At 41.8% G+C, this 18,300-nt stretch overlaps 1 protein-coding gene across 1 annotated transcript in view; it reads left to right on the top strand.

Annotated features, from left to right (window-relative positions):
- The window catches only part of THSD7B (thrombospondin type 1 domain containing 7B), a 1,641,422-nt gene that overhangs the window by 407,394 nt on the left and 1,215,728 nt on the right, over window positions 1-18,300 (top strand). Inside the window, exon 10 of the mRNA XM_081579094.1 lies at window positions 4,618-4,706. The gene's annotated coding sequence lies outside the window, so the exon portion shown is untranslated. The remainder of the gene's footprint in view (window positions 1-4,617; window positions 4,707-18,300) is intronic.

Here is an 18,300-nt window from a genome sequence, read left to right as displayed (position 1 = left end):
GTTGTCAAGGGAACATATCAGGTGAGGGCAAGCAACCCCAGGGCAGGAATCAGTTTATTTATCTTTGTATTCCCAACATTTAGCATAGCACCAGCATCTAAGTGCTCACAAAATGTTTACCAAAATAGGAAACCCATTTCTTCCTGTGTCAATGTCTTTAGGGAAAGCGGTTTGATTGGTATGGCTTTCTTTAGAAAGCCAGGAGCCACTACCCAGACTATATAATATTATCCTGAGATATTAACAGATTTTTCTCTTTTAATATTTGTTCCATTGTAGCACAAAACATCAGTATGAGAGTCATAAAACTGCTATTTTCTTGTCATTTATCAAGCCACTTTAGAAGTCATTTGCTTTTGGGAGGATTAATCTTCTAGAAGATCAGTATTGCACAGTATTTTGGTACGCATCCTAAGTGATTCAGCAAACGTAAATTGCTTAGCATTTATATATCACTTATATTCTCCAGGAGTGCAACATTAGTTAATTCTCATGATACTTAGAGATAAGTGTGAAATCCAAGTCATGATTTGTATATGTTTCAAGTTTATAAGTGTTCTCTGTCTGCCTTTTTTGTCAGTAGCTATTTCACTTTCGAGCACCAGGACTTCTATTTAATTTTATTTATCACATTCTTCTTGGACTGGTAAAATATGACGGCTTTTGTTTGATGCTCAAAAGCTGTTTGAATAGCTTGGGGCTCAGAGCTGATCTCAAAGATCCTGCCAGGAGTTAGAGGTTGTTCATGGATTTGGAGGCTGATTTCATTGTCAGGGGATAAACCATGAAGTTGCTTCATGAATGACAGAGTTGTCCTGGGTTCTAGCTACTCCCATCTCTGGGGAAACATCTACTAGGCTTCATAGAGATACAGCCCTTTGAGTGGAGAAAGTGTGAGCATTAACCCAGGAGTGAATGCTAGTATGCTGCTCTGGGAGATGCTTGACTGAGACATCAAGGAGAATGCCCTGGAAGTCATGTGCCCCTCAAGGCAACTATAGGGAGCCTTGGCTGCCTCACTGAGGGTCAGCACACTGGAAGGCTGGGAGACAGCTGAATGCTGCCCAGGAATTTAGCACACCACCTAGAACAAGGCACAGTAGCAAAGGCCACAGACATTAGATCAACCCAGGTATAGAACAGGAGGCCTGTCTTCCTCTTGCTGGTCCAGGTTGTAGCTATAGCTGGCGTGAAACATTCCAACACAGACCAGAATAGATATGAACCCCAGCAGAAGGAGGTGGGGGCTGACTAGATGGACACCACTCCATTTTAATACCATGAAGAATCCCCTTGTATTCAGATACTTCCCAGAAGTTTGAGGGGTGAACTTTGAGTCTAAGTCAATCTTTATTCCCAAAAGTAAGCCTTGAATTAGAAGAGACCAAGTTATCTTATGCTGGAGGATTAAACATTTTCTACAATCAGCAGAAATGGTCAGCAGAATGTCAAGAGCTAAGCTGAGATGGGTTAGAAGTCAATTCTTAAATATCAGTTTTGCTAATTTTATAGACTGTCACGATGATCAAACATTCCATCAATTATTTGTTATTATCCCAGCAGATGAGGAAATTGAAGCTCAGGGTAGTAAATAACTCACTTGAAGGCACCCAACTAATAAAGGGGATGGTGTTTTCTAAGCCAGGTCTGACCCCAGGTCTATCTGATTTCAGGTCTGTCTATCCCAGGTCTCCCTGACCTCAGACCTCCAGTCTGATATTTGCTCTTATCCTTTACCCTAATAGATTACTAGTGCTTCCTAAACTTTCACACCAAAGTGTTCGTTAGGTACAGAGGATGGCTGCATAGCCATCGGGTGATGGAGAGTGGGTGTACGAGGATGAGGACTGGTTAGAGGTTTCATCAGAAACCAAAGGCAATATGGAATTTCTTTGAATCTCCATTTTTTTTTTCAAAAATTATATTTGCTATGAATAACTCATCTATTTTGTATTCTGCCACATAGCTACTTTTGAAGTGTTTTAAATTATGTAGCATTTAGAAAAATGAGTTTTCTCAGATAAGCCATGTTTATCCTCTGGCTCTAAGTATAATTCAGCCAACCTTGGTGAACCCTCCAGGGTACATGCATCCTAATTTGTGAACCAGTGGGTTGTCTCAGGCAGATACAAGGTGGCAAGACAAAGGATTCATGTGATAAAAGATGGCTAAAGCAAAGTAGAAAACATTTGGACCACAGTATGAGTAAACAAATAAAGTGTATGAGAGAAAGAGAGAGAGAAGGAGAGAGAGACAGAGACTGAGATAAAGACTAAGAGCTAGAGAGAATAGGCAGAAGAGGTGGATTGAGACAGAGGGAGGATATTGATTGTTGGTTGATTGGCCCAGAAGGTTAGCACAGGGTGTCAATGGAAGTTATTGGTTTTTGTGCCCATGGGCCTGTGTGACTGATTAACTTTGTAGGTTAGAGCTGGAGGTGCCTGGGACTGAAGTTGTTAGTTGGATCATCACCCTGTCCTGGTCATGTCTGGGAGGGGGATGGGTCTCTGGAAGGGCTGGGTGAGAGGACCTGTCCTCAAGAGATATGGAGCTAGAGATTGAATTCTGTCTGCAGATGTATTCTGGTCTTTAGAATTGCTGTCTCACTGCTCCTCTCTGTTTCTGGGGATATGTGTTTATTCATCAAGTAATCTGATTCTTAGTTTGTTTTCCAGAAGGGAGCACCCTAATTATCGGACATGAATATTCCATTGTTGGAAAGATTTTCTTTCTTTATTGTAAGTTGATAAATTGGCATCCTGGTTTAACAACCCATCTCCTGTAAATTTTCTTAGCAAACATCTGCTCCCAGAGGGAGAACACACTTGGGTGAACAAGAAGTCAGGTTTTGTATCTGCAAAATCTGCAAAGCTGAGGTGCAGCTCCTTGAATCCATGATAGAACCTGTGGGCATGAAGAAGGAATCTCTATGAGGCCAGGTCTGAGCAGCCAGCCAGCTGGTTTCACCCACTCCTTTCACTAACATCTTCCTCTAGGGGGAATAACCTTGTGCATCGTTATGGACACGCTTATAAAAATGTTAACTCTGTAGTAAGCAGGGGACTACAGATAGAAAAATGACATGGCATTTTTTTACTTAGCAAATTGGCAAAGTAATGATAATACATGTAGCATTGAAGAGGGTATATAGAAAACTGCCTTTTCATACTGCTGGTGAGAGCGTAAAGTAGTTTAGTTTTTCCCCACACCCTCTTTTTTCTTATGTGGTAAAAGATTTAAAACTTTCTCTGCCCTTTGATTCACCAATTCTACATCTAGGAATTAATCCCGAGGAAATAATAGCAGTTTGGCTTATAACAGTGAAAAACCATACATCCCCACGACACATGCCCTTCAGTAGAGAGTGGCTGAGCCAGTTATGGTTCATATATATGATGGAATACAACAGGCCACTAAAATGATCCTGCAGCAATCAACTCGCAGACAGTGACAGATATCCTTGATTCAGTTGAGACAAAAAATATTGGATAATGTATTCAATATATGAAGTCCAATTCTATTTTAAATATCTGAGAATATATATGTGTGTGGATGTACCCATACATATGTTTGTATGTATGTGCATACGCCCATTTATAATGACTTCTCTGGGAAATTGGATGGTGACTGCTTCCAGTAGAAACCCATCTGGTCCCTCATCCTTGTTGAGACATCAGAAGATCCTTTGGTATTAGTTCATTTAGGCTACCTAAACTTGCCTGCCTGGAGAAAAAAATGGCAATCCACTCCAGTATTCTTGCCTGGGAAATCCCATGGACAGAAGAGCCAGGTGGGCTACAGTCCATGGGGTCGCGAATAATCGGATATGACTAAGTAACTAAACGACAACAACAAACTTGCCTGTTATTCCTGTATTAGTGGTCTCTTGTTCATGATTTCCTAGACCTGGCCAGGCTGGCTTCTGGCTCCTACTCTAAACTTGTGTCTGCTCTGTATTCTTCTTTATTCCACTTTTGCCCCATATTCCCCCTGCCATCCATCCCAAGGTGCTCATACCACTGGGGTTTGATTCTTCACTGGTCCGTGAACATCTCCTTTAGTTTCCTGGCTGTGGTTGTTCTTTGCCAGGCTGGTGCCTTTTGGGACTTGACTTCATTGCCCTTCTCATGGTCCTTTCAGTGGTGTGTATGCCCATTTAGCCAGCTTGCTGCGATAGTTTCTTAGCCACCTGCAGTGAGGCCATGCCATCTGTCTGGCTTTTGCTCATCCCCGGTGTTTTTTCCATCTCCCTTACCATTCCCACTGTCCCCATGCCTTGGGTTGTCCACATGGCAGGACCTGTCACTCATTCCTGGAGGACGTCCAGGATGTGGGATTGAGTGCAGTGAGCTCGCCTTCCATGTGGGAGAACTGGCTGAGCTCCAAGCGGCTTTGCAGATGACCCTGTCCTGCTGTTTTCTATTAAGCGTGACTTGTGTCTGGGATGGATGACATTGTCCTTCCACGGAGGGTTGGGCTTAACCTGTGCGTGGAAAATGGCTTCACTGATGGGTGGAACAATGGGACTGAAGGGGAAAAAATTTCCAGAAGCCAGGAATGGTTTAGTGCTGTGCTTTGAAGGCATTACCCAAACTCTTTTTTGTCTTTTTCATTTAGGATCTCTACTCTTTGCCCAAGAAGCCCTAAGATGTCACTGGAAAGAAGGTACCAGAACCACAGACATCTTTATGAAGATGAAGCTAAGTGTGAGTACCAGTTCTATGACTTATGATCATCTGAGGCAAGTTGCTTACCCCTTTTGAGTTTGTTTCCTCACTTTATAAAACAAAGCTTAGTAATAATAGTAGTAGTTATTAATACTTACTGTGTATTTACTATAAGCTAGTTACTCTGCTAAACACTTTAATCCTCCTAACAAAAATACAGTAGATTCCATCAATTTTTCTTTTTGTGGGTTGGGAAAGAGAAATTTTAAAGAGCTTGCATATCCAAGAGCAGATAGCTTGTGAGGCATGGGGCCCAATATTTGAACCCAATCAACCAACTACCAGCCCACATTCCAAGTCAATACTATTTGCCTCTTCTATGGACCAAAGTAGGTAAAGTGCCTCATGTAATGCCAGCGCATACCAAGTGCTCAAAAATTGCCCCTCCAAGGGCCATCCTGGATTGACAAGAGGTCAGAGACTCTCCTCTGTATGGGTATTCCCGGACTTTACAACTAAAACCCAGAAAGGGGCTGACTGCCTCTGTCCATCTCTTATCAGTGGCTGTAGGCTGCATCTTTCATTCCGCAAGTGACAGTGAGCAATGAACTTCCAATTTATGATCTCCTCCTTTCATCATGGAGCCTCTGTCCCATGCTCTATCAATCATTGTCACTTTGAATTTTTGCAGTGTTTTACAAAATCAACCTGTGCTGATCTTTCCATTGGTCTAAACATCATGCGATGAAGATCTATGCCTTATCTTGTTTTCTTTCAATGGGTGTTGTACCACATAGAATCAACAGACCTCAACAAACACATCCAGGACAATGGCTATGACAATGGCTACTGCCACAGTTCATGTTACCCCACTACACGGGCACCCACTGTGTGGAGCATGAAGTGCTGAGTTCAGAGGTGTCAAACTCAAATTCCTGCCAGGCCAGCAGCTTAAATGAGGAAGTAGGCCAGGTAGATGGTGACAAACCTAGAGCCCATGGTCTCAGTTAAGAGGCAGCTACTCTGAGCTCTGGCCAGGTGTTGCCAAGCTGGATGGCAAGCTCACTTTTGTCAGATGTTTGCCTTTCTCAAGAGGGATTATAAATATGAATTTCTATGTGCAATTTCTCAATGCAAAATGTTGACTAAAAATATTCACATTAAAAAAAAAAAAAAACCTCATCTGTGGGCTATGACCTAGAGCCCTTTTAGGTCACTGAATGAACACTATGCCATCACAAGAGTATAAATTGTGATCCTGGGAAATTGGATCTAATCAAAAGTTTCAGTATCCAAGTTCTCTAAAGAACCATTGTCAAGCCATTGCCATTTACAGAGGCAGCCCAGGGTCCAAAAGGGCTCACCAGAGGCCCACACTAATTGCTGTGGCCTCCAGGCTCATTCCAGGCTCCTGTCCTGGGTTCCTCATCCTTGTTTTTGTGGCTTTAACATTCCTGTGCTTGCTTCTGGCCTGATCGCCTACCAGCCAAGCCCAGTTGCATGCATCAGCTCACTGCAGTTGTGCATAGCTGAGGCTTTCGAAACCCAGGTGGGCTTCATGAGCCCCCAGGGCTTCAACTCCTGATATCTGTGCTCCTCCTGCCCAACTGGCCAGCCTGACCATCTCCCCACTGGGAGTGTTTGAGGTAGAAACATGGGTGGAGGCTAACTATGTCAGAGACTGTGTGCACACATCCCCCCCAAGGCTGCGCAAGGACCCTGAGCCAAGGTCTCACCCCATGCTTCTGGGGCCCTACAGTGTGTTCCCAGTCATCACTGGATGCAGCCAGTCCTGCTGACTACAGGGAGCTCTGTAGAGCTCTGAACAGCTGGTTTGATGGGATGTGGGTGTGGATGATTCCTGATCTGTCTGGGCTCCTCGCCTGGGACTGGGATAAACATTGACATGAGAGCCTGAGGCAGTGGACTTGGCTGAGAGGAAAGGCAGAGTTACATTCTGATGGGAGAGAGGTCTTTTCTGAGGCCTAAGGGATCTGGGTGTTTGGCTTCCAGTTCAGTGATGGGTTGGAACAGGTGCTTTAGAATCAAAGGTATGAATAACCGAGGGTATTTGAGGCCCATTTTTGTGTCAATGTCAGGGCCTGGGCCAGGCCAACTTTAAAGTTCTCTGGTCTGTTAGAGTTGATTGCATAATTTTGCAACCTGAGTATTTAAGTGCTCTGTTAGATGAAGACTCAAAGCTTCTCTACATCTTCCTTATTTCACATTCTCTCTGGACCATTTGCAAGTATTGACCAGCACTGAAGCTAGCAAAGCCAAAACAAGTTAGTGGATACCTGCAAAGCTCATACTTTCAGGAAAAGACAAAACCACTGATATACACGTTTTTTTAAATCTGAGGATTTTTCCAACCAATGAAGTCCTTCCTTCTTACTGGTAAAGCTGTCAGAGTCATTTGAGGCTGCTGGCCTGTGGCCAGTTGGCACAAGGAGCACAGCTGTGCTTCTCGCCCTCACCAGGTTGGGCAGACATGGTGTCCTGTGATCACATAAGGTTGGTCCACCTGGGCTGATTTCCCCTTGATCGTGTCTTGGTGCCCAGAGTTCATTCACAGAGCTAGAAAGAACAGCATCTGGCCTTGCAGAGCCTTCAGGCTCCAGGTTTGCATTGACCACAGCTGACAGGTTTTATTTTGACTAGCGAAACAATCTCCTTGGTGTCCTGGTATTTCACTGTGAGGCATCATCACAAATTTGTGTAGAATGGAAGGTTCATGACATTGATTTGTTGAAATGAGGTAAGAGAGTTGCTGGGTCCTCAGACAAGTAGGCATTTTAGTGCCACGTTCAGGGGTCAGTGATGATCAATTGCTCATTCTGGGCTCAGGAGGGAAAGGGTATCTAATGATAATGAGTGGGACCTGAGCTTTCACTCTTTTTCCCCCAGAAGCAATCAATAGTAGCTAGGTCTGGACCAGCACCCTGTTTGACTTGGACCTCTATCATTCATTCACCAAATATTTATTGAGTCCCTGCTTTGTGCCAAGGACTATGCTAGGTGCTGGGAAATAGAGTCATGGTTAAGAAACATCATTTCTACCCTTATGGGTCTTTCATTCTAGTTGTGGAGGGCAGTAGATATGTAAGCAAATGATGTCACATAATGCCATCTGATTATAGAACATTCAGTAGGCTAATGAGATAGAGAATGTCTGGGGAAGGGCTGCTTTGTGAGAGTTGATCAGTGAAGAGCACTCTAAGCGAGGGCGGGGGAGGGCAGTAATGTTTAAGCTGAGACCTGACCCACGAGAAAGAGGCAGCCCCATGAGGATCAGTGGAAAGAGCACTTGGAGCAGAAGGACCAGCACCAGCAAAGGCCCTGAAAAGGCACCATGCTTGCTGTGTATGAGGGCAGAAAGGGGACCCACACAACTGGGGAGCAAAGGAGAGGGTGGGAGAGACAAAGTCAGGAGAAACTCAGTACAAATGGGGCCTTATGAGCACAGCTAGGATTTCACTATGATCACCTCTTTCCTCTACCAGGAAGGAAGATGCTGGATTTAGAAAAGTAATGTTAAATGTAGGCTCATGGATGGGATAGGACAAATATCCTTGTTAGTTACATGTCCCAGGTTTATACCAGAGTGGCCAAATCTGTGTCCAGACCTAGGTCTGCCAACTCCAAATTGTGTGCCTTTCTGCCCCATCCCCCATGCCTCCCTTTCTCCCTGACCCTGAAGAGAAGGGTTGTGTGTTATAGAGGATGTGGTTATGGAGGTCACCCCAAATGTCCACTGAGATTGCATAAGGTCCTGAGCATCACAGTCCCCATCACATGAAGAGGGCTTAGGTGAGCACAAAGCCTTCAACTGGGTGTTAATTGTGAAGAAAGTTTTCATAGTCTTGGGGGTAACAGGGCTAGGAGAGGATTTCATCACAGTGTCAAAATAATTGAAGTGAGGAAGAATTTTATGAGGAATAGTAATTGTTACCTGTTTTCACTGAGGACAGAACAAGACATATGTTTCTTTTAAGTAGAAGTTCTTAATTGTTGTCCTTAGACTTTGAAGGGATCCATGAAAGTGGTTGTGGTGTCCACAAGTTATTTTCCATATTTCAAAAGTCTCTAATGTCTAATGGAACCACTTTAGCAGAGTCTACTGTGTAGCAGAATCTATCTACCAAAGTCAAGCAATCCCTCTGCCAGAGTACTGGGTACCAGATGCAGGGTTCTCACATATATTCCTCAAAAGACAGGTACCAGAAGATTCAAAGCAGTACTATTCAAAATAGCCAATACCTGTAAATTACTTAGATTTCAATCCTAAAGGAAATCAACCTTGATTATTTCCTGGAAGGACTGATGCTGAAGCTCCGATACTTTGGCCACCTGATGACAAAGAACTGATTCACTGGAAAAGACTCTGATGCTCAGAAAGATTGAGGGCAGGAGGAGAAGGGAACGACAGAGGATTAAATGATTGGATGGCATCATGGACTCAATGGACATCAGTTTGAGCAAACTCTGGGAGATAGCGAAGGACAAGGAAGCCTGGCATGCTGCAGTTCACGGGTCACAAAGAGTCAGACATAACTTAGATACTGAACAACAACAGCACACTAGCGGTTGCTGTTGCGCATCGACTATGCACTAGGCACTGAGAATGAATGATCTTTAATTATGTGTAACATGGATCTCATCAAACGTTGACTGAAAGTGGCCACAGAGGAAGAATACATCATGTAAGAACTGTTTACCCTGGAAGTCAGGATAGGGATTATGGTTGAGTAGGGGAAGCATGGTGACTGGAAGGGAGGTCAAGGCTGCTGATGCTGTTCTATTTCTTGATCTGGGTGCTGGTCATGTGACTGTGTTCAGTTTGTAAAGATAAATTGAGCAATACACTTTTGATATGTGTGCTTTTAATTTTAATCCAATTAAAAAATTTAAAAATGCTTAATGTAAGTTTCATGATAGCCATTGCTGGTTTTTATTACATGCCCCATTAAAAATGACTTTTCAATGGATAAGATGGGAGAGGAAATTAATTGTTGTTGAAAAATTGTTTGGGAAGCAATACTTTTTAAAATGTGGGCCCAGCCCAGGGCAAAACTGATGGATGGATTTTCTCCAGGGACCTTTGGTGAAAGCTTGGGGGCCAGTAGGCTGAACTTTCAAAGTAAACTGTCTCACTGATGGCGTGTTTGTTACCGAGGGAGTTGGTGGCAGGCTTGTGGTATTTTCATGAACATTTTAAGAGAGCATTGTCATTCTAAGATGACTTAGATTCAGACCTTGCAAGACATAGGGAGATGGGTTAATGATTTTTTTCAGGTGCATTTTTTAGACTGGAGTTTACTATTCAGTGAGAGAGGTGTGGGTTCCAAGTTCCACTGAGCTCCTTCCCTTCCCTCCAGCTGGAGAACTGCAGATGTCCATCTGTATTGTCCAATTCTCAGCTGCCACCTCTCGGTCAGTCATTAACAAGGAGGAACTTACATAAGGGGAGAAATCATATGTGATTGAAAGTGAATTTTTCATGTGGATCAATGAGACAAAGGGCTTATGTTCTGGTAGGACCCTGGCTCATTGCTCCTCTTGGCAACTGGGCAACCTTCCACCATCTGGCAGCCACCCCTTGCCACCATCTGCCAGCCAACCAGCCAATCTAGGCTTCCTGCTTATTGTGTGACTCAGTGGGGATGGTCAGACAGTTCATATAATGGATCCAATCCATCCTGGTTTTGCAAAGACAGTGCCAGAGCAGGGGTTGCTGCAGGTGGTGGTGGGAAAGTGAGAAACCACCACCTCTCTCCTCTTGTTCCATTGAGCTAGTTCCATGGCTTCATTCTGAATGCCTGGAGGAGCTGAGGCACAGCCGTCTTATTTAGAAGGACTAACACACCCAGATGCTGGGAAGGAGGTGGAAAGGGTCCACAGACAGAGGCAGCTGTCTTCTACAAGAGTCATGTGACAGTGAGAAGAATTGGAGAGTCACCTGCCTAGGCTTTGGACCCCAAGACTCAGGCAGTGATGCAAGCTGGTAAGACCTTGATACCCAGAAGCCAACCTTGTCTTTTATCTAAGCGTTCACTTCTCCCCTCCCTGACTCGGGAGATAAATCCAGATTACTTCTCAGCCAAATGTAGGAGTCCACGTCTTCTTGCTAATGATTGGTTTAGGGAAAAGAATTTATCCCAAATTTAGTCAAAGAGAAGAGAGGGGAAATATATTGGAGGATATCTCTTCCCTCATGCAAAAGAGTGGCTTCCTTGTCTTGTCTTGATGTAACCCCTGAAATGGCTACAGCCACGCTGTGACCATAATGATAGCAGGTCTGGAGATAAAATGACACATTTTGGCTGCTTAGGGGAGAGATGGAAAGAACCTGGATCCATCCTGGTACCACAGAGTCCTCAAAATAAACAGTCCTGAGCTATCTACATCTGGACTTCCCGTGAAGGGAATTTATCTGTTTCCCTTATTGTTTAAGCCTACTGAGTTTGAGTTTTGGGTTACTTGCAGCCCAAACCTCCCCAATTAATCTGAAGCTTCAGTCCAGCTTTTACTCAAATGCATGTACATGTTGTCAGTTTCCAACTAGATAATTTCACCTGGATATATCCTGTGAACCATTATTTTTCAGGTCCAAAATATCTAAAACTTATGTATTCATCTTTTCCTCAAATTTGTATTAAAATTAGTAATTTTTGACCTCTCTTAACTTTCAATCTGTTAAGTACCACACACATGTATACACATAATCACACAATCTTGTTTTAATAATCATATGCAATAAAATGTTCTATTATTTAGGGAATTCTTACTGTGTGGCAGGGTCTGTATTAGGAAGTTTATGTGGATTTATATAAATTATTACAAATCCTTACAACAACACTGCAGATAGACCATTGTATCTCCACTGTATGTCTTAGAAAAGCAAAGCTTACAGATGTTAGGTAACTTTCCCTAAGTCACACAGCCTATCTCAGGTGAATGGGGATTTGAACACAGTAAAAGCTTCCCCTTATGAATGCTTCTCTTCTCTCATCACCTATTCCTTTGGAACTGTCTTGTATCTCTATTTCATTTCCTCCCCACTGTCACTCTTTAGGTTTAGGCCCAGTGTCTCATGTCTGGACTTGCAGTGGAAAAAGATTAGAGGCTCCCTTGCCTCAAATCTTACCTGCACATTCCTGCTGGACTTATTTCCCTCCGATTGTAGTCAATCCACTTTTCCACTTGAAAATCGCCAGTGATTTATCATCATCTGTTGCAGCTGTCACTGTGGATGGCAGGTAATATAAATGTGTAAAGTCTGTTGAATGTATGATACTAGGCTTTAAATGGCTTGTGTTGGGACCAAATACCTTTGCAAAAACTGGGCAGTTCAAGTAAAAAGCCATCATTTGGCTACCAGTTTGTAACCAATGGCCTTGAAAACAAAATCCACACTTTTCAATCTTGGCATTTGAGTCATCTAAAACTGAATCCACAGCTAACGTCTCCTTGTCATTTCCTGGTTATCATCTTTCTGAAGCCTCTCATTCAGATACACATGCCTGCATTTTCCCTAAGTGGTCTTGACCCCTATGCTGTTTCTCATCACATTGTCCCAGGACTTTTGGCCGTTTGTTCTTATCTGTTACTTGATGGCCATGACCCAGCTCTAGTCTCTCTTCCTTGACAAGGCACTTTGGAGATCACATAGGGAAGACTCTCTGGGTTGAGGATTCAGGTCAGGTTCTGAGATCCTCCTCGCTGGGCATGTGTCACTCTTTGGTTTGAACTCTGCTGGTGACAAAGAGCTCATCACTTGCTAAGATGGCGCATGCCACCACTCTGCAGCATTACCTGCTCCATGTCCTGCTGTAGGTTGAGCCAAGTCTTATCATCCAAATGTCTACCTTTTGAGGTCAGACAGGACAAGTCTGCTTTTTCATTTTGAATATTGGATGAATAGCAGCCATGTCCTCCATCTTCTCAGAATCCTCCATGTGCAAAACTCTCAGTCCATCTCAAATCTTGCCTGTGTTCTTCAAGAGATCACATGTGGTGTTTGATTGTCCAAGCAAGTTCTGAAGCTCTGTAAGGAAGCATTTGGCTTTTGGTAATGGTGGTCAAACCCAAGCAGGATAAAGTAGGGAGAAATTCAAAGGGATATAGTTCACAGGGTAGGAGCCATTCCATTGAAAAGCCTACAGAGTAATTGTGTATGTATGTGAGAGAGAGAGAAAGAGAGAGAATGTATATGTGAAAGGGAGGCCCTTATGTAGAGTGGAGTTGGGGAGTTGTGAGTATATGTGGGGGGTGGGTGGGTTCAGGGACTTGAGAAAGGAGTAGAGGTTTTTTTTTTTTTCCTTGAAGTATACTTCAAGTGTTGTGTTAATTTCTGCTGTGCAGCAAAGTGATTCAGTTACATACACACACACACATTCTTTTTTATATTCTTTTCCATTATGGTTTATTACAGAATAGTGAATATAGTCCCCTGTGCTATACAATAAGATCTTATTGTTTATCCATTCTATATATAGTAGTTTGCATCTGCTAATCCCAAATTTCTAGTCCACGCCGTACCTCTTTCCCTTAGCAATCACAAGTCTGTTCTCTCTGTCCATGAGTCTGTTTCTTTCTCATAGTTAATTTCATTTATGTCATGTATTAGATTCTACACATAAGTGATATCATATGGTATTTGTCTTTCTATTTACTTGTCTTTCTTTTTTACTAAGTGACTTACTTCAGTTAATATGATCATCTCTATGTCCATCCATGTTGTTGCAAACAGTATTGTTTCATTCTTATTTATGGCTGAATTGTAGGATAGAGGTTTTTCTGAAACATCTGCCTGAGGGAAACTGAAAAGTCTGTTTTGCATGTTTAATCTAAATGCGTAGATTAGGCAGTGGCCACAGTGAATTTTGGTATATTTATCCATCCCTCTGCCCTCATTATCTGTAGCACTTTCTTGGCAATCAACCTCATTTTTCCATGTTTATTGTGAGCTCTTGTGTCATTGTTGACTCCATGATTGAAATTCCCATGGGTCTCTCTTGTTTGCCCAAGTAGTGGATAAACCCCTCGGAAAAATGGACAGTGCTCCTGAGTCTGGTGCCCCTCGTAACTCCTAGGAGAGTGGGGGATGCAGAGCGCAGGTAGTGACAAGTGTTTATTGTCAGACTCTCAGGGAATAGAAAGAACCATAAATACAATGGAACAGTTTCCTGATGGGCTCTTCAGATTAAATCACACATTACAGGTATCATTGTATCTCAAGGTTAAGGGTAACCTTAACCCTGTCTGTCTGAAAAGTCTTTCATTTAACTGAGAAATGTTTCCCTGTGGCTTTTACCAATTAGTCTACACAGAACAAGGATTTCTGTTCTTTAGAGGAGCCCTTAGAATAGACAGACACTATGTCTCTTCTCGTATATGAAGTGTGTATGGGTATATGTGTGTGTGTTGTGTGAATGGTGGGAACATTATCTTACCTGTACTAAACCATTGTAATAATGGGCCATGCCAATCAATGGGTCCAGAAGTAATAAAAAATTTTACAGTATAAAAACAAATTTAATATATACCTCATATATTCAAAAGAAGAAAGTAGAAAAGAAGATACGATTAGCTTTTAGTCATGGAAGGGTTTAGTTGTCATTTTTATTTGCATTTATTCTTTTCCATATCTACTGGTATAAATTTAAATCATAGGTCTTTTTAAAATTAACTTTTATTAGAGTATAGTTACTTTACAACATTGTGTTAGTTTTCGCTGTGCATCAAAGTGAATCAACTATATGTAAATATATATCCCCTCTTTTTTTGGATTTCCTTCCCATTTAGGTCATAGGTCTTTAAATAAAATTTTTTTTTTAAATCTCAAGAACGTCTCTCTTGTCCTGAGTTGATGACAAGTACATGGAATCCTGGCAGAGGTCTCATCCCAGGAAAGACTAAATTGGGCTGTAATTTCCTCTTCTTGTCTCTTGTTGTCCTCACCTTCCAGATGCTTCCAGTATAATCTAGTGCTTTGTCTGGACTTTGAGTTCCAGAAGGCCTGTTTATCTCCAGGCCCCTGCTGAGCTAGAAAGGTACTCAGAAATGGTGTCCTGCCCTCCAAAAGATAGGCAGAGGCTATACATTTAAGCTTTGATTTTGGGCTCAGGCATGAGCCAGGGCCAGAGAGAATGTAAATTAAAAAGGACCTATCACATATTCATTATTTCGTTCCTTGTACTTTCACCATCAGTTGAAAAGAATAAGTTTATTTTCTTCTGAATACTTTTCTGTGCTTTCTTGTTTTCTTCAGTGAGCATATATTCATTCATTTTCCCCTTTACTAAGCACCTACTGAAGTCCTTAAAGAGTTATAGGCATGTTCTGGATATTGAGGAAACAATAAGTCAAAAGAAATTCCTTTCCTGAAGGATCTTTTCATCAGTAGAGCAGTTCGTTTCTTTCTTTTTTTTTTTTTTTAGGGAATTTCATTTTAGTGAGTGATTGCTACATGCCAGGCATTGCACCAAGCATTTTACTTACATGATCATTTAATCCTCACAAGAATTGCATGGTGTAGAAATAATGAGCCTCATTAAAAGATGAAGACTCCAAAGCTTAGAGAAGATAAGCAACTTTGCTGAAAGCCATGAAGTAGCAGGGCCAGGGTCGGAACTTACGCTAGCTTGTATTTCTCATCATCTGTATTTGGTGTCCTTTCCCCGTGTTTTTGACCTCAAGCTAGGCCCTGTGATGGACTTTGACCACTGAAAGAGGAGTGGAAAAGATGTGCTTTCTGAGCAGAAACTTTAAGATCATTATGCTGTTTGTTCTCTGCCACGATGACAGTTCCAGATAGAGGCTGCTCAGTAAGCCTGGGCTCCAGAGTGAAGGTGACAGAGACATGGCCACTGCTCATCCATAGTGGGCATGTAGAGTGAGTTTATTGCTGTTGGAAGCCACTAAAATTGCGGGGTCATTTGCTCTGTGGCATGACCTTGTGACTCACACAGGGGCTTTAAACCATTACAGCAGAGCAGAGTAACGTCTTTTATATTATTTCTATACTTAGAAATAAAAACAGTAGAATTGGGAGAATGCATTATCTGGGCAGGAGTTTTCAGTGTAAAATGTTTATATTGACACACACAAATTTTTTTTTTTCTTGTGCCCTGTCTGCTACCACTCCTCCACTGTTCAAATCTTCCGTAACCAGGAATGTTGAGCAGTCATCCCTGGGACTCATCCTGCATCTTGCTGTCTTGATGTCCTTGCTGATGCCTCTTCCTGGAATGTTTTGTAGTTGAATTCAATCCCACAAGCATTTATTGAGCATCTTTGAGATATCTGTTATCCTGCTCTTCTGAAGTCCCAAACTCCTACCTCCTTCCTGAAGCTATTCCTGATGACCTCAGGCTCATGTGAGCTCTCTCTTTCTCCCCTAGACTCTAATACTGTATATGCATTATACGTTATCCAAAACTGTTTACTATCATTTTTAATTGAAATAAAATTCATATAACATAAAATCTACCATTTTAACCTCTTTAGGCGGACAACTCAGTGATTTTTAGTGTTTACAATGTTGTGCAGCCATCACCATTGTCTACTTCCAGAGTGTTTCCACTACTCCCAGATAAACCTCATACCATTAAGTAATCACTCCCCGCTCCTCTTTACCCCCAATGCTTGAAAACTGCTAATCTACTTCGTTTTTCATTTATAGTTTTGCTTATTCTGGATATTTCCCATAAAAGGAATCATAGAATTTGTGGCCTTTTGTATCTAGCTTCTTTCCCGAGCTTAATGTTGTCAAGATTCTTCCATGATGCAGTAGATAATTAGTATTTCACTCTTTCTTAGAATTGAATAACATTTCATTGTATAGATATACTACGCTTTGTTTATCCATTTATCTGTTGATGGACAATTGAGTTGTTTCCACCTTTTGACTATTGTGAACACTAGTGTGTGAGTTTTTGTGTGGACATATGTTCTGATTTTTTAATATATACATAGGAGTGGAATTAATGAGTCATCTGGTAACTCTAGCTTTTCAAGTCTCTACTTTTTTAATTTTCCCTAAGAATTTGTCAGCTCCTGAGAGCAGGAGTCTTCTAATTCTCTTTATCTGTGCTGCTGCAAACATTCATTCCCTTGGCAAACGTTTGCTGTGTTGAGTGCCTACTTAGTGCCTGGCATTTCCCTAGGTGTTGCAGGCTGATTATTACAGAGTTCAAGCCTATAATCTGAGAGGCCAAATGGTCTGACTTCCCATCCAGCAGGAAAATTGTGTATCTAGGTCATCTGGTCTTTGTGTAAACATCTATCCTCAAACCATTCAGCTCAGCTTCTTTAAAATTAATTTCCATTGCATTTGGTGATAGTAGAAATGGTATATGGGTACTACAGAAAGTTTGAAGTTCAAGAAGATACTAAAAAAGAAACCAAAAATTATCCATAACTCTATAGCCCAGAGGTACACACTGTTAGCACATTACTAAAATTCCTTCCAGACATTTTTTCAGTCTGATACATGCAACACATATAATCGCACTCATCCTGTATTTATCAACTGCCTCCTGTGCACTGTTTCGCATCACTTCATCATTATCAGCCATGGCTCTGTAGGCTTGAGCCAGTTTCTCACAGTGCACCTGAGGTACACAGGTGGCCTTTTGTATGTCTTGCTTGTCTGATATGGTGCTGGCGGCATGTGGTATATCTAAGGAAACTACTGGATGTGTGCAACCTGAACCTTTGACCAAAGAGGCATGACCCTTGTTCCTTGGGCTTCTCAGAAGGAGATGGAACAATTAGATTCCTCCTGCAGTGCCCAATGTGATATTTCACCTTCATTTCCTCTTTCCCTTCTCTACTGTTCAGTCCTCCTACTTCTTCATTCTTGCTTCCTGGGATCATATTCCTGAATAAACCACCCACACATCAAACTTTGTTGTCAATGTTGCTTTTGAGGGAACACAGGCTAAGGCAGTATATGTGCAGTATCAAACATAGATTTTATTTAAACATTATGTCATGAGTTTTAGATGAAGATATATATATATATATATATATAATTTATATTTATGTTAATTATAAAGTATAAATATGCACATATGTATATATGACTTTTTTCACTCAGTATAATTCCCTGGAAATTCATCTAAGTTGTTGAGTGTATCCAGAGTTCGTTTCTTTTTATTGCTGACTGATGTTCTATGGTCTGAATGCATGTTTGTTTAAGTAGTCATCCACTGAAGGACATCTGGATTGTTTCTAGTGTTTGGCTATTATGAATAATGATTGGGATGCTCTCTGTGGTGAGATTTGTTCTATTCCAGTCCTGGTTTCACCACTTGCTATGGCATTCACTTCGGTTGATGTTGTCCTCCAAACTTTTCTTTTCTTGAATGATAGCTTCTGTCCTTCAGCTGTTACTTAGGTGATTTTTTTTTCTATTCTGTTTTCATCCTGGCCAATCTCTGCTGAAAGTTCTCCAGTTTGACAATGTCCATCTCAAGATGATATACCCAGACCTGAGCATTCCACTTCAGATAAATTTTCACAGTGCAAAAAAACTGGGTCTTAACCTGAACTGTTCTGTACACCATCAGTATTAGTCAAGTTTCCAGTGACTTTCCAACTGTGTTAACCCCCCAGTCATTATTAA

The sequence above is a fragment of the Giraffa tippelskirchi genome, chromosome 3 (assembly GCF_054371585.1).
Source record: "Giraffa tippelskirchi isolate mGirTip1 chromosome 3, T2T-mGirTip1v1.2.pri, whole genome shotgun sequence".
Taxonomy (NCBI): Eukaryota; Metazoa; Chordata; class Mammalia; order Artiodactyla; family Giraffidae; genus Giraffa; species Giraffa tippelskirchi.
The sequence above is the reverse complement of the archived record's forward strand: the minus strand, read 5'-3'. Positions and strand labels throughout refer to the sequence as shown.